The sequence below is a fragment of the Pteropus vampyrus genome, unplaced genomic scaffold, assembly GCF_000151845.1.
Source record: "Pteropus vampyrus isolate Shadow unplaced genomic scaffold, Pvam_2.0 Scaffold55, whole genome shotgun sequence".
NCBI lineage: Eukaryota > Metazoa > Chordata > Mammalia > Chiroptera > Pteropodidae > Pteropus > Pteropus vampyrus.
The window spans coordinates 7,630,813-7,647,986 of NW_011888836.1; the positions used below are offsets into that span (position 1 = coordinate 7,630,813).

Here is a 17,174-nt window from a genome sequence, read left to right on the forward strand (position 1 = left end):
TAGAGCTGGATCAGTCAGTCTCCTTAGTCAGACTGTGTACCCAGATCAGAACTTTGGCATTCTTTATTAGGGTAAAGGGAATCAATATCTTGTGTGGCTTTTGCAACAATTCTGTATATCAGGTCTATGATTATTTCTGGGACTCAAAGCCAGAACACTCAGTGTCTCTAAAATAAATGATTCCCAAGGCATTTCTCAAACTGTTGGGGCAGAATAAATGAATGATCTATGGAGATTCCTGCTTTTACTCGGCTTCCTGAAAGAATTCTGCTTGCTCTAAAATCTGATAAGGTTGGAACACTTGGATCTGATTTAAAGGAGCCTTCAAATTTTCTCTAGGCAACAGCTCAAGTCCATGAAGTTATTAAAATCCTGTCTGCCTTGAATGAGGAAAGCATCTTTTCACCACTGTTGAAGGAATTTTTAAATGAAATTTGTGATGATTATCTGTAAGACAACCTTCCGTGACCAAATTAGTCTCATTTGGGTCAAAACTAATTTAAAAAGATAGCATGCATTTTTATATCTAGCAGTTGACTAAATAGTTTTCCCCTCTGTGGTGAATAATAAAAGGAGATAGAGCATATCTAATAAAAGGTTTAACTGAGACGAAAGCTGACGAGGCTCTTTTTGCACACTAGTTGTTCATTAATGCAGTGAGAATTTGTATTCACAGAAAACTGTAACAAATCTAGAAAAAGCATGGCCTATGTACAGGTGTATGTATTGAGTAAGTGTGCAGGGTCCAAAATTCTATATCTTGAGAATTACTACTTGGGAAAATTTCGCATAGAAAATGCTAAGTTCTTAGATGCAAGAAGTTATTTGTTGGTGGAATTTTCTTTGGAAAATTTTTGAAATGAGAAAGCAGATATCTCTTCTCAGATTGGCAAATGGTAAGAGACAACCTCTGAGGGTCTCTGTTATTTTAACAGAAAAGGAGACCTGTTATTGATAGGGGACTACCATTTCTTGATGTTAGGAACTATTTATTACCTAGGTCTTTGAAACTTTCTGTGGCATATAGTATATAGTTCTCTCTACAGTTAAGGAATTTGTTAAAAGAAGACAGAAATAACTTCTTATTGTCAGTGTAGTGTACATGGTTAGGCCAGATGAAAAATATGAATGCTAATTTGATAAAGCTAAAAAAATCAAAAGAGAAGGATTTTAACTTTTTGAGTCCTTATTGGAAGTCTCCTATTCTTTAAAAAATATTTAATAAAATTTCATTTGTTTACAGTTTTATTGACATATAACTGACATGTAATAAACTACACATATTTAAAATGTACAATTTGATAAGTTTTGACATATGTGCACTCATGAAACATAATGAAGGTATATATCACCCCTAAAATTTCTTTGTGACTCTTTGTAATTCCCTCTACCCTTCCTGCCCCTGCTTCATCCCCAAATAATCACTGATCTGCTTTTTGTCACTATAGATAAGTTTGCATTAACTTGATGTAACATTATTTACGCTTTCCACTCTCTTGCTTTCAAGAGTGTACAGTGAAGTTTTCCAGAGAGTACATAAAGCGTGTACTGTTACAACAGATTGAATGCAGAAGCAGATATGAGAATCCAGCTGTCTTCTATTTAGCCAGATTTTAAAGAAGTTTGCGAAACTGTTTATATTCTACTCACTAATTCTCTTGGAAAATTTATTTTTCTAAACATATTTATGATAACATGCAATTAGTTTATAATTGCTATTTTAAAATTTTAATAAATCTTTTAATAATTTTCAATGAAAATTTCTAATATGATAAATATTGATATATATAGTAAATATAAACTAAATCTTTGGAGTTTTCAATATTTTTTGAGTGTGAAGGGAATGTGAGATCAAAATTTTATATAAACGTTGCATGAAGGTCTATTTAGCACTCAGGTAGCAATCTTAGGTGGATTTTCCTAGTCAATGGGTGACTTTTTTCTATGAAGTCATTCAGCACCCCAAACTCCTTCCTTATTGTTTCTGTGTGCTCTAGGGCCTTCTGTCACATACATCTAGCAAGCAAAATGGGAAAGAAATATTAGGAGACGTGTGCCTATTTCTTAAAAGTTCTGTCAGGAAAGTAGCAAACATCATTTCCACTCATATTCTGTCATTGAGAGCTCACTGTGTAATCCATCCAGATGCAGGTGGGCTGGGGCTGGGAATGTAGTCTCTAGTGGAACAGCCATTTCCATGCTACAGAAATACTTTATGGAAGAGGATAACTAATTTTGGTAAATAATTAGCAGAAGAGTGGTTTAAATAGCACTATTTTATGTTATTCTATTGAATAGAATCTCCAAACTGTAGTATTCATGAGCATTTTAATCACAGTGGTCATGGCTTATTCATCTTTCAATCTTCTAAACCCGAATATCATAGTTGGTAGAGTAAGAGCTAATGATGTTTGTGGAATGAGTGGCTGACCCATCGAATGAATGAAAGTATTAAAAAAGGTTAACTTTAAAGGGCATTATATAATGACAAAGGGATCGATAAATCAAGAAGTCATAACCCTAGTAAACATATGCACCCAACATAGGAGCACCAACATACGTAAAACAATTATTGATGGGCATAAAAGAAGAGACCAAGAGTAATACACTCATAGTAGGAGACTTTAACGCCCCATTGACATCAATGGACAGATCTTCCAGATGAAAAATCAGCAAGGAAACAATGGGCCTAAAAGACATACCAGACCACATGGATTTAATAGATATTTTCAGAGCATTTTACCCCAAAGCAGCAAAATATACATTCTTCTCAAGTGCACAAGGAACATTTTCCGGGATAGATCATATGTTAGGACAAAAAACAAGTCTCAATAAATTTAACAAGATTGAAATCATATCAACCATATTCTCCAATCACAATAGTATGAAACTAGAAATCAATTACAAGAAAAAACTGGAAAATACACAAACACTTGGAGGCTAAATAACATGCTACTAAACAATAAATGGGTTAACAATGAGATCAAAGAAGAAATCAAAAGTACATAGAGACAAATGAAAATGAAAACACAATGACTCAAAAATCTATGGGACACAGCAAAAGCAATCCTAAGAAGGAAATTCATAGCAATACAGGCCTACCTCAAGAAACAAGAGAAAGTTCAGATAAACAATCTAACCTTACACTTAAAAGAACTAGGAAAAAAACAGCAAACAAAGCCCAAAGTGAATAGAAGGAAGGAAACAATAAAGATCAGAGTAGAAATAAATGAAATAAAATCTAGGAAAATCAATACGAAAGATTAATGAAACTAAGAGCTGGTTCTTTGAAAGAATAAACAAAATTGACAGACCCTTCACCAAACTCATCAAGAAAAAAAGAGAGGACTCAAATAAATAAAATAAGAAATGAAAGAGGAGAAATAACTATGGATTCCACAGAAATACGAAGGATCATAAGAAAATATTACGAGCAATTACACGCCAGCAAATTGGACAATCTGGAAGAAATGGACAAATTCCTCGAAATATACAATCTCTCAAGACTGATTCAAGAAGAACCAGGAAAATCTGAACTGACTGATTACCACCAATGAAATAGAATCAATAATCAAAAACCTCCCAAAAGACAAAAGTCCTGGACCAGATGGCTTCATAGGCGAATTTTATAAAACATTCAAACAAGAATTAACACCTATTCTTCTCAAACTATTTCAAAAAATTCAAAAAGAAGGAAGGCTCCCTAACTCTTTTTATGAGGCCACCATTACCTTGATTCTAAAACTAGACAAAGACATTACAAAAAAGAAAACTATAGGCCCATATCTCCTATGAAGATTGATGCAAAAATCCTCAATAAAATATTAGCAAACCAAATACAGCAATATATTAAAAATAATATACACCATGATCAAGTTGGATTTATTCCTGGGATGAAAGATTGGTACAATATCTGCAAATCAATGAATGTGATATACCACATTAACAAATCAAAAGATAAAAACCATATGATCATATCTATAGATGCAGAAAAAGCATTTGACAAAATTCAGTATCCATTTATGATAAAAACTCTAACAAAGTGGGAATAGAGGGAACATACCTCAACAAAATAAAAGCCATGTATGACAAACCTACAGCTAACATACTCAATAGGGAAAGGCTAAAAGTGTTTTCCTTAAGATCAAGAACAAGACAAGCATACCCACTTTCACTACTCCTCTTCAACATTGTATTGGAAGTCTTAGCCACAGCAATAAGAAAAGAAAGATAAACAAAACATATCCTAATTGGAAAGGAACAAGTAAAACTCATTACTTGCAGATGACATGAGACTATATTTAGAGAACCCTAAAGATTCCACCAAAGAACTGTTAGAACCGATCAATGAATTCAGTAAAGTAGCAGGATACAAAATTAATATTCAGAAGTCAGTGGCATTTTATACACCAATGATGAACTTACAGAAAGAGAAGTTGAGAAAACAATCCATTTACAGTTGCATCGAAAACAGTAAAATACCTGGGAATCAAATTAACTAAGGAAGTAAAAGTCCTGTTCTCGGAAAATTATGTCATTGAAAAAAGAAATTGAAGAAGATACAAATAAATGAAAGTATATATTGTGCTCATGGGTAGGAAGAATCAACATCATTAAAATGGCCATACAGCCTAAAGCAATCTATAGATTCAATGCAATCCCAATCAAAATACCAGAGAGCTAGAACAAATAATACTAAAATTTATATAGAACCATAAAAGACCCCGAATAGCCACAGAAATTTTGAGAAAGAACAAAATTAGAGGTATCACACTGCCTGATATCAAACTATACTACAAAGCTACAGTAATCAAAACAGCATGGTACTGGCATAAAAACAGATGCATTGACCAATGGAACAGAATAGAGATCTCAGAAATAAATTCACTCCTATACGTTCACTTAATTTATGACAAAGGAGGCAAGAATATACAATGGAGTAAAGACAGCCTCTTCAATAAATGGAGTTGAGAAAATTGGACATATAAATGCAAAAGAAAAGAAAAGAAAAGAAACGAAACTGTACCACCTTCTTACACTGTATACAAGAATAGACTCAAAGTAGATTAAAGACTTAAATGTAAGACCCCAAACCATAAAACTTCTGGAAGAAAACATAGGCAGTAAACTCTCTGATATTACTAACAGTAATTTCTTTTCAGATATATCTCCTCGGGCAAGGGAAACAAAGAAAAATTAAACAAATGGGACTACATCAAACTAAAAAGGTCTTGTATAGCAAAGGAAACCATCAACGAAACAAAAAGACAACCAATTGATTGTTGGGAGAAGATATTTGTTTATGATACATCTGATGAGGTTAATATTCAAAAAAAATATAAAGAACTCATACGACTCAACAACAATAAAAAACAAATGGTCCAATTAAAAAATAGGCAGAAAATCTGAACAGATACTTCTCCAAAGAGGAAAATCAGATGGCCAATAGACATATGAAAAGATGCTCAAGGTCACTAATCATCAGAGAAATGCAAATTCAAACCACAATGAGATATCACTTCACACCTGTTAGAATGGCTATCGTCAATAAATCAGAGAACAACAAGTGTTGGGGAGGATGTGGACAAAAGGGAACTCTCATACACTGTTGGTGGGATTGAAAATTGGTACAGCTGCTATGGAAAACAATCTGGAGGTTTCTCAAAAAATTAAAAATGGATATACCTTTTGACCCAACAATTGTATTTCTGGATATTTATCCAAAGAAAACCAATTTGTAAAGATCTATGCACCCCTATGTTAATAGCAGCACTATTTATAATAGCTAAGATATGGAAGCAACATAAATACCCATCAGCAGATGATTGGATAAAGAAGTTATGGTTCATATATAAAATGAAATATTACTCAGCCATTAAAAAAATGAAATCCTACCATTTACAATGACATGGATGGACCTAGAGGTTATTATGCTGAGTGAAATAAGTCAGACAGAGAAAGATAAATTCCATATGATTTCATTATATGCAGAATCTAAGGAACAAAAAGAACAAACTAATCAAAAACTGACTCACAAATATAGAAGACAATTTGGTGATGGCCAGAGGGGAAGATGGCTGGGAGAATGGGGTGAAGGGTTAAAGAAATACAAATTAGTAGTTGGGGATGGGGAGCAAGGCATAAGGAATGCAGTTAGCATTAATGTAATGGCTAGATGCAGAGCAAACGGAGAGAGCCATTAGGGGATCGTTTTATAACATATAAATATCTAACCAATGTACTATGTACTTGAAACTAATGAAATAATTTTTTTTTTTAAAAAACAGATAACTCATCTAAAAAAAGGTTAACTTTAATGCAATAAAATTTACAAAAAGTGATAATAATAAATTTTTGTTGTTGCTTTTTCTTCTCTTTGGAGAAGTATTACCTTCAAACTGGAAAGTATTATATTTTTAGATGGTAAAATTGAGAGGTAAAGTTAAGATATTGAATAATATTTCCAAGTTTGGTGGGGATGGGGCAGGGGCTTGATGGGTTGAATTTATTCCCTGAAATTGATAAGCTTGTATTCAATTGAACACATAAAACCTAGCTTTTGGGTTTGAACAACTTACTGCAAAGGTACTAAAAATACCAATTTTCATACTAGTTCAAGTGAAAATTTACTTAGTTAAGTTAGTTCATCACAAGTCCAGTATGAGTTGAGGTATGAAATGACTGCAAAAAAATATACTACAGGTCTAGGCAGTGTTAATATAGGTAGAACTAAATTTGGGGAATAAATAAATAGTTCTACTGCATTGTGTAATTTCTGACCTCCTCTGGAATATTAGGCCATTTTGGACCCAAAATTTAAAGAATGAATTTGGCAAATAGAAGGACAACCATACTGTTAAGAGGTCTAAAAATCATGTTTGTAGAAGGGACAGTTTTAAATTTGGGAACATTGATCACTGAAAAGTGAGATTACAAGGTAAAATGGGATAACGTTTACAAATATTTGAAAGGTATTGATAAGAGAGATTAGGTTTATTCCCTAGGTAGATTTTTAGAGTAGAGCAGTGTTCTCAGTCTCAGCACTGTAGACATTTTTGTTTGGATAATGATTTAATGTGGGGGTTGTCCTGTCTATTGCAGAATGTTTAGCAAGATGTGAAATCAGAGATTCTGAGCACTCTCTTAATGGTCTCTGGGTTTATTACATCCTTCTGATTTACAACTATCATAAATATGGTTACCACATAGGTCTAAGGTAATGCATGGCAATGTCAGCCCTTGAGAAGCCGGATAGCACATAGGTGTTTACATTGGTAATTTAATTACATTGGCCATTGGACTTGGTCAGCATGTGCTAAACTTTGATCTATCTTACCTATGAGAAAGAACATACTTTGTTCTGTCTGGCCACTAATTTTTCAGCTGGTTACAAATCACTGCTACTGCATGAGAAAAAATAGTTTTTTTTTTTAAAGCTATTATTTAGCTCTGTCTGTGTCATTTCCTTACTAATTTTTATGTTTGAGAGATGCACAGAATTTTATTGGGGTGAAGAAGGGAACAACAGACAGATGGGCGGTCAGGCTTGATATATAAAAATGCATACAGAGGCCTGACTAGTAATATCTTCTAGCCCAAGCCATGTTCCTGAGTAAATTATTTAGAATTTACATATGAAAGATCTCTCTGAGATCAGTTTTCCATCTGTGACCTGACAGCTTGTGGTTGAACATTTAGTGTGTTTTAAAAAAGCCACTATTTTACATTCGATTCATGTGTGTGTCAAATGAAAGCATAGACCTCTCCATTCTTTAATCTCTTCTAAACTCTCCTTACTAATGGATTATTATAGAACTTCTCTGTGGCATGTGCTTTGTAAGAGAGATGATGGCTGTTACTGAAGGTCACTCAAAAAGAATTTATTGTTTGTTGATGGTTATTTACTTACAATTGTATTATATATTCTGCATGCCTTTATATCTGTCCCTCTTTCTATCTCGTCTTTAAGCTTTGCCATAATGTTCATTCTTATTTGAAGAGTATATGTACTATAATGTAAGCAAGAATTTTTGAATTGTGGAAATAGGACGATGTATTTTATATTTGACTCTTTTAGATATAGTAGGTCACATCATGCACTTTTTTTTTGATTTGGAGTAATCATCAATTTGGAATTCTTTTCGAATTGGTAAAAATGTAAGACTTGAGTTGGACATTTTCCAAGAGAATATACTTGGTTGATTTATTTCATTGTTTTGTTTTAATTAATAACTTTTGACTGAACTAATCATAAAGGAAACAAACCCTTTGAAAGCTTGATTATATTTCTGAAGTTTGGAAATTTTACACTTATTTTGTCACTGTTCTATTATTTTTTTCCCTTGATGTTACAAAACCATGTGTTCACATTTTAAAGAAAAAATATTTCAAAATTTCAATAACTGAACACTACTATATAAAAAATCTTCCTTTTTAGTCTTTATTTTGTGAATATACTATATGGCTTTATATTTTTTCTTTAAGATTTCTATATTAAGTATTTTTAATATTTCTACAATTACTAATGTCAATAACCACATAGTCTGTTAGATATTGCACTGTGATTTACTTAATCATTCCTATAATCCTTTTATTGATTTTCTTTTAGTAATTTTGATAATGCTATAATAAATATTCTTACCTCAATAGCTGTTCTTTCTCTGCTGAATTAATTACTTATGAATATTTTATGACTTTTGAAACTTATTATCATTTTGCAACCTGGAACAGTCAGGGATACAATTTTATAGTTCTATAATTGTATATAAATATATTAGTTTTATCATATCATGAAAATTCAGTGTCAATATTTTAATTTTTTCATTTTAATAGATATAAAATTATATCTTAATGATACTATTAATTTTATAATAGATATAAAATTATATCTTAATGATATTTTTTATTATATCAAACCAAGACTGAATTTTTTCAAAATTATTGTATTCCAGCTAATGTGAATTGTCTTGGGATCTTCAGCGTTCTTGGGGCATTTACATAAGCTCTTTATTTTCATTGGTTTTGATACTTTGTTTTTCATACTTAATCGGTATTGCCCCCAATTTTTTTTTTAGTATTTATTTTATTTTTCTTATATTAAAAAATTTTATAAATGTTTTGGAAGTACAATAGGTCAGACTTCCCTTTGTTATTTTATTATTGCAAAATAGTTTCCACTTTACAAATGAACTTCAGATTAGATCTCAGAGCAGAGGATAAATTCATGTAAAGATTTTCCAGATTCTAATTTATGCAGCTAGAATCAGAATTATTTATCAGGATGGCTTTTATTGGTGAATCGGTAATTTTGAAAACAGAATCAAATATTTGTCATACATATTTATGAGCTGTTTAGAAGTTTAAGGTTAGAGCTATTCTTGGTATAGGTATCTGTTTTATTTTGGTTAGAAGTGGAAGTAAATGATTCATTTACCTAAACAAAAGGTAAATTACTGGAAGGATATCAGAGGCTCACTGAATGGAAGGGTATCTGGAGGTCCAGGGTTAGAGATTGGATAGAAACAAGGAAGCTTTGGAAGTTTGAGCAGTGGCACCACTGCTGAGATCCATCACATCAGCCTGGTCCACTGCTGCTACCAGGATATGGAGTTAGGTCTTCTTGGTAAACACTAACCAGACTATACAAATGAGGAATTCTCCAAAATGGAAATCAGAGTTCCAATGGGAAGGGAATTTTGAATGTTGGAGGGCCCCCAAGGATAAGTGTTTATACTAGCAGTTTTGATGATTCAGCCCTGCCTATCCTTATATTCTGATTTATTGTGAATGAAGGAATAATTAATGTCTCGTCAGTTGAAATACACTAACAAAAACTCCAAGGAAATTAGGTTTTCTCTACGTTTGTAAATTTCCTCTACATTTTTAATGGAAGATAAAAATGGCTTAAGAATGCTGACCAGTTGTCTATTCCAGGTCTTCTTAAAAAATATCAATTTATTACACCAAATAACTATTAGATATTTCGTCTGATGAAGTTAGTATCAGAGGGAGTGGAAGATAATTATTTTAGGTATTATTTCACTTGGAAGATTTATTGTTTTCCACTTGGTATATTTTTATTCATGGGTCTAACCTTTGTTTTGTGTTTCCTATACCTGCTATAACACGCAGCCACAAATTTAGTGGCTCAACACAATACATATATATTATTTTATAGTTCCAGAGGTAAGAAGTCTGAAATGGGTCTCAGTGAGCTAAAATTAAGGTGTCAGCAGAGCTGATTTCTTCTGAAGTCTCTAGGGAAAAATACCTTTCTTTGCCTTTTCCAAAATCTAGAGGCTGCCCTACATTCCTTGACTTGTAGCCACTTCTGTCCTCAAAGCTAGCAATGTATTTCTCACATTGCAATGTTCTGACACAGACTATTCTGTTTTCCTCATAAATGTTTAAGGACCCTTATGATTACATCAAACCTGCCTGAATAATCCAGAATAATATCCCTATTTTAAGGCCAGCTGATTAGCAAACTTAATTCCATCTGCTACCCTAATTCCCCCTTGTCGTGTAACTTATTCACATGTTCTAGGGATTACAACATAAACTCTGAGGGAGGAGGCTTTATTCTACCTACCACAGTTATTCATAGGGCTTCCCTCCTTCGTAGACATTTGTGCTGACATGAGTGAATGCTGATCTTCTTTTGAAGTTTCATGTAAGGTACCTCTTCTGTTTGCTCATGGGTAGAACTATATATAGTCTAAAACAGTTTTCCTTCTTTGAACTCTGCTAGAGTTAACATTTATCTCGTTTTTAAGACATTGAATATTTGGAATCTTTGAATACTATTGTTCACTTAGTTTACCTATAACTTGGGTGACTCTTTAATTGATACCCATCTACCCCCTCAACAACTTAGTTTTAAGATAGATCTCAGAACTATTAGGCAATTGTATCCACATACAATTATTAGAATTATTATAGTTATTTCAGTTGAATTATTTGAATTATTACTTATAAGGAAGTATAAATATATCTATTGATATAGGTTTCAAAGACTTACAATCTAAATATTAAACAGAGTCTTTTACCATAAAAATTTACTTCTGGAAAAATGTGCTAAAGGAGCAACAGGTACTGATTGTTTATACTTTGCAACAGGAAGTCCTGTTATAAATAATTTTATTTAGTGCTTGAGACATATACATAAACATTTAAACCCGAATGAGACAATAAAATACTTTAACTCATTTTCTCTTTTATTTTTTCCTCTTTAAGATCAAGACATCTGGAATTAATGATTAAAATGAGAATGTGAAAAAATATTCTGAAATTTGCGATTGTTATACCAGGATTTATTACATTATAAATCTGACTTTTAAGTGGACCTATTTCTGAAAATTTGGTATTTGAGAGACCTCTAAGAATGATTCTTTAATCTTCAAGGTAAAGAAACAAAACAATCCAAAGAAACAATCCCCAAAGTTATAGTTTATAGTTATAATTCAGAGCCACTATTATTTCAAGGCCCAATCAAGCTAACCAAGTAAAATCTGCATGTAGTCCTATATATTCAATTAATCATTTAAACACTATTTTTCTGTGCATTTAATATGGACCAGTCACTATAGCAAATAATTAGTATTCAGATAATCGACATGATCACTACATTCAAGAAATTCACAGTTCAATATGCTATTAGTGTTATTAATTCAACAATTTATAATCTCTGCACTGCCTACTTTTGCCATAAAAAAACCTGAATTATGATTGTAGTGCCTGCCCTACAGTATTGTTTAGTCATTGCTACATAGCCTACTCCAAATGTAGTAGCATAAAAAACAACAATAGTTATCATTATCTGTCAATGTTCTGGGAGTTGACTGGCTTTTGCTAGGCAATCCTCACTTGGATTCTTTTATGTGTTGGCTTTCAGGTAGGGCTGGGACTGGAGTTATAGTGGAGGCTTCCTCACCCACATGTCTGATCATTAGTGCTGATTTGCAGATAGAATCTCAGCTGAGGCTGTTAGCCAAAATGCCTCCATGTGGCCTCTCTGTCTTGGCTTCCTTACAGCCTGGAGGCTGAGTGCCAAGTGCAAGTATCTGAGAAAGAGTGCCAGGTGGAAGCTATATTACCTTTTGAGGCCTTACCTTGGATGTCACTTCCAAAGTGTCACTTCCACAGTACTCTGTTGATTGAGGCAATCACAAAGGAATATCATGTAGTAAGGAGAGCATATGGAGATATTGTTGCAAGCCATCTTTGAAAAATACAAGTACCACACCTATTTAATTTTGTATGTGGTGTACTTAACAATATCTATGCTACATGCTGAAAGTGGGTTTACAGAGATCAATTTAGTAGCCATACATGAAATTAGTAGGGATAGAAATGAGGAAGTAAAGACTAGAAAACAATTTAAGGCTAAGTGAATTATATATATATATTATATATATATATATTTTTTTTTTAGGCAAGGCAACTCTTGGTTGACCTCAAGATTGCAAGGACCTTGTCAGTTTATAATCCCTTATTTTTAAATTTTTTTATTTTTTTACGCCTACAGCACCTGGTCTTCCTAGGTGGTCTCCCATCCAAGTATTAACCAGGCCTGACCCAGCTTAGCTTACGAGATCAGATGGGATCAGGCTTGTTCAGGGTAGCATGGCTGTAGCTAAGTGAATAATAAAAGAGAATGGAAAGCTTGCATCTAAGAAATACTTTGTTGGAAAAAGAAGCAGAAACTAATTACTGTTGGATATGAAGCATAAATTAGATTTAAAATGATTCTGAGACATTAATTCTGGGTTTCTGGAATAATGGTTGTAACAATACCAGAAGTGGGTATATTGAAAACTATGTCTAATTTTCTAGGATGCACAGAGATATTAATTTTATACACTTGAAGTTTGACATGATGTTTGAACTTTCAATTATAGATACCTAATAAAACATTAAAATGCAGAGTGAACATAACATACATAATGTCTTCAGAAAGACATTATAGAAGTATGTGTTTTGAGATTATCAGTATGAGAAGGAGAATTTAACCAATAAAATAGAATACTTTATCTAAGGGAATGATATAGAAAGAGACGAGCCTAAGCTCATGAACTAAATCTGAGGTTTTCTGCAGTTGATATGTAGAAAAAAATATTGTGTGATGATTTATAAGAACTTTAAATTCATATTTTGTGGCCCAATATTTGAATTTTTACAGATTGAGCCCTGAAGCTGCTTGCCCTTTTGGACTTCAGAACTGCATGAAGAGCCAGCAGCCCTGTTGTGCTGATTGTACTGCTTGAAAAATTGTACTCCTTGCATCACTGTTAAATAATACTCCTTGTACTATGATTGTGTAATCAAAGACAGCCTTTTTGTTCTACAGGCGTGAGCTGACACTAGGATGTTTATAAATGCTTAATCATATATTACCCATTGTTCTCACCTCACAACCCCACTTGCTTGAGCACCGAATCAGCCAACCATTAAAAGTCTGGTTGTCTGAACCAATCAGAAAGCAAATGATGTAACTTTATGGTCTTGTTTTCCCTAGCAACCCACCTCTTTGATCCATATAGCTCCTTGCAACTTTTGCCTTTATAAACCCTGCTCTATCCCCTCTGCTTTGGTTCCCTCCCAGTGCTGTTTCCTGGTTTGCAAATCATTATCTGAATAAACTCTCTTTAAACTTCTTAAAAAAAGGTTATTTCTGGATTTTTGTTTACATGTGTTCATTGAAAAACTATGTATTTTCTGTAGCACATCCTCCCAGGTAATCAGATTCTAGCCCTCTCACTGTCTTTGAGCTTCTTAGCAACTCTTCCAGTTGTAGATAACTGAGATATGCAAATACTTTCCTGTGATTTTAAGCTACCCTCTTGTCTAAGGAAAAACCAGTTTTGTCTTCATGTGCATTTTATCTCAGCAGTTTTTTCAAATATAAAATTGTACTGTTTTGACTTTCCTGTTGAATCTGTTATGTCATCTGCCTAAGCCCTCTTGTAACGAGAGTAGAAAAAATTCTCTAACATGTTCATGTTTATATTTGTATATTGTTAAAATTATTCTTACATTTTTTAAAAACAGTATGGAAGACTTTATTCAGGACTATTTGGTGTCAAGACTATCTCAATAGGGTAGAGCAATCAAGCTAAACTCTTAAAACAAGGACAAGCAGAGATTTATAGCCAAGGAGCAGGTTGAGAGAGGTCAGTGGATGGCAAATTACTAAGAAAAGACATGAAGGGTAGGGGGAATTCTTGTTAGACTGACCTAACAGGATTCTTGCTAAGCGCAGGCCAGGATGATCAGGTATTACTTGGGGGATGGTGGAGAATGAGGAATTTGATCAGATATTGAGGGTGATCATATATCAAGGATGGGAGGATTCTTTCTAAACTGGCTTAGTGAGTTTTTTTGCTATAACTGGGTTAGGCAGGCTTGAGGACAAGGCCTAGTTGTAAAGAGGGCTCACAGGTACCTGAATAAAGTTTGGTCAAGGAGAGTGTTTGTCAATGTAAATCATGATTTTACTTCTTTTCTGAAAATTATTTTAGCAGTTGGTAGAAGAATAATCTGACTGGCAGAGAAAGAACCTAAAGTTGTGTAATAATGAGCAAATTTGACCAAGAGTGAAACAAAGAAAAAACAAAAACAAAACCAAAAACAATTAATGTGTGTCTTATCTCATGACAAAGTATGACAATTCTTTGAATATCTGTTTCTTCCTACTAGAGTTGAAAGGTGATAACAATAATGCCTACTTTACAGAGTCATATGCAGCTAAATGCAGTAATGTGGGTTATGTTTTTCAGATTGGTATTATGTTAGTATGAAGTTATGACTACATTTTCGGAGTCAAAAGAAGAGAGTGTTTCAAGAAGAGCTGTGGACTAGAAACATGGTGGAGACTGCTAATTGACTCCTAGTAACCATTTTCTTCTTTCTCTGTTGTGGAACTTCTACTTTTAGTTGAGTGAGTTACTGTCCACTTATCATCTTCATCTCTCAGCCTCTTTGATCACCTAGTACAGTTGTAGGATTGAGTTTTGGTCACAAGAAATAAGCAGATGTGTGGGGTATGGTTTTAGGAGTTTTTTTTTTTTAATTAAATCTAATTTTTTAACTACTAGAAGCTGAACTTGCTTTGTAATTCAGTTACTTTTGTTTAAAGTGCTCTGTATTCACATAGACCATGCTCTTTCAATTTTTTTTTAGTACAAAGGTTTTTTACAAATTCGATAGCTATCTTTTCTTGGTTTGTATTTCCTTTGGCATTTACTTCACACTACTGTTATCAACTAACCCATCTTCCATAACCAGAGGCATTTAAAGAAATATACAATGTCAAGGGAACAGAGAACAGGGGATTTTATCTTTAATTTACAGTTTGTTCTGAAATTCTGAAATTTGCTCTGAAATCTTTAAATTGTGAGAAAACAAAACTGCAAAACTGCACAAAAATTATTTTTCAACTTCGCTACTTCTTTAATATATTTTTTAAAAAGGCCTTAAACTTTATTTTTACTCGGCTTAAACTCATCAGAGTGAATATGAGTAATGTAAATCATTTAGTCAAATATCCATTTGGGACTCAGAATTATCCACAGTTTTATAAAGGCCCAGATAATAGTGCAGTAATACACTCACTCATATTAGAGATATATTTTAAAAGCTTAAGGAAACAGGTCTTGGACATTTCTACTAAACAACTTCCCCCCTCCTATTTACCTCCCCCAAAAGGAAAATGAAATCCAAAAAATGACTATATCAAAATCCTCTGGTTCAATTCATTCATTAGTGTGATTAAAAAATTTTACTGAATCTTTCTACCCTTCCCAAAGGAAAATTTTCCCCTTCAAGATGGCTCCATTTTATATCCATGTAGGGCATATTGTTCTTATATCTTTCTAAAATTTTTATCCTCTTGATATTTTTACTGTTGTTGTGCATTTAAGTTAAGAAATAATCTCTTCTGTATTTGTGCCAAGGCCAACATAAAAATAACAGGATAGAGAAATTTGGTTTGTTTGGGTTATGTTCTGATTAACATAAATATGAATATATTGATTGCTTCACCAGCACTTGTATTTAATGCACTGGTTCACTGAGAGTTATCTTAAAAGGGAATATTTTCCTTTTTCACAGTATCCTTTCCTGAAAGGGAATATAACTGTCTGAGTTAGACATCAGCCCTGAAAATGCTTTTGAAAATTTACTTTTAATACCCATTAGTATATGAACTCATTTCAACTCAGGAAAGATATTAGAGAAAAGCAATATGGATTCATTTATAATGATTCCCTTGCTTTAGGAAATCATTAACTTTGGAAACTAAGAGATTAGGGTGACTAAATTTCTCCTTAAAATAGCTCATATCTAGGGAGAATTATGAGTGGGATAAAAGGTACTAGTTCTATGTACAGAGGACTTGAGTGAAAGTTTAATATATTTATATTTAGATCATAGAACCAGGAATGAACTAAAATCTAGTTCATCTGAGGCTTTTCTGATATACCACACAATGTTCTACTTCTATAAACATATATAAGTTTAAAAATTAGAGTTTTACTACCTTTCTTTTTTCCACTTTTCTTCTAATTCTAACTAGTTCTCTTGATTACACCAGATTTGTGGTTTCTTTACTGACCTTTTGCCACATTTTGCTTACCATGTCACTTTCCTAGGAGATATCACCTGTGAGCTGTCCTGGCTTCCTGCTTACCATTTAAACAGAATTTCTTTTCCTTAAAAAATTTAAAAAAATTAAAAAAAAATTACAATCGACGTTAAATATTGTATTAGTTTCAGGCATACAGCATAGTGGTTAGGCATTTATATAACCTACAAATAAGACTTATTGGGTCTTATACCCACTTGACATCATGTATAGTTATTATAATATTATGGACTGTATTCCCTAAGCTGTACTTTACATCCCCATAACTATTTTGTAACTGCCAATTTGTATTTCTTAATCCCTTCACCTTTTTCACCCAGGCCCCCAAACCCCTCCCTATCTGGCAACCATGTTTGTTCTCTACATCTCTAAGTTTGTTTCTGTCTTGCTTGTTCATTTATTTTGTTTTTTAGACTCCACTTATAAATGAAATCATAGGTTTATTTTTCACTGACTCATTTCACATAGCACAATACCCTCTAGCTCCTTCCATGCAAATGGTGAGACTTCATTCTTTTTTTATGGCTGAGAA

The 17,174-nt window shown here is 33.0% G+C and overlaps 1 pseudogene; it reads right to left on the minus strand.

Moving 5' to 3' along the window:
* Nucleotides 1-12,517: 12,517 nt before the first annotated feature.
* Nucleotides 12,518-12,636, minus strand: LOC111739934 (annotated as a pseudogene).
* Between the last annotated feature and the right edge of the window lie 4,538 nt (nucleotides 12,637-17,174).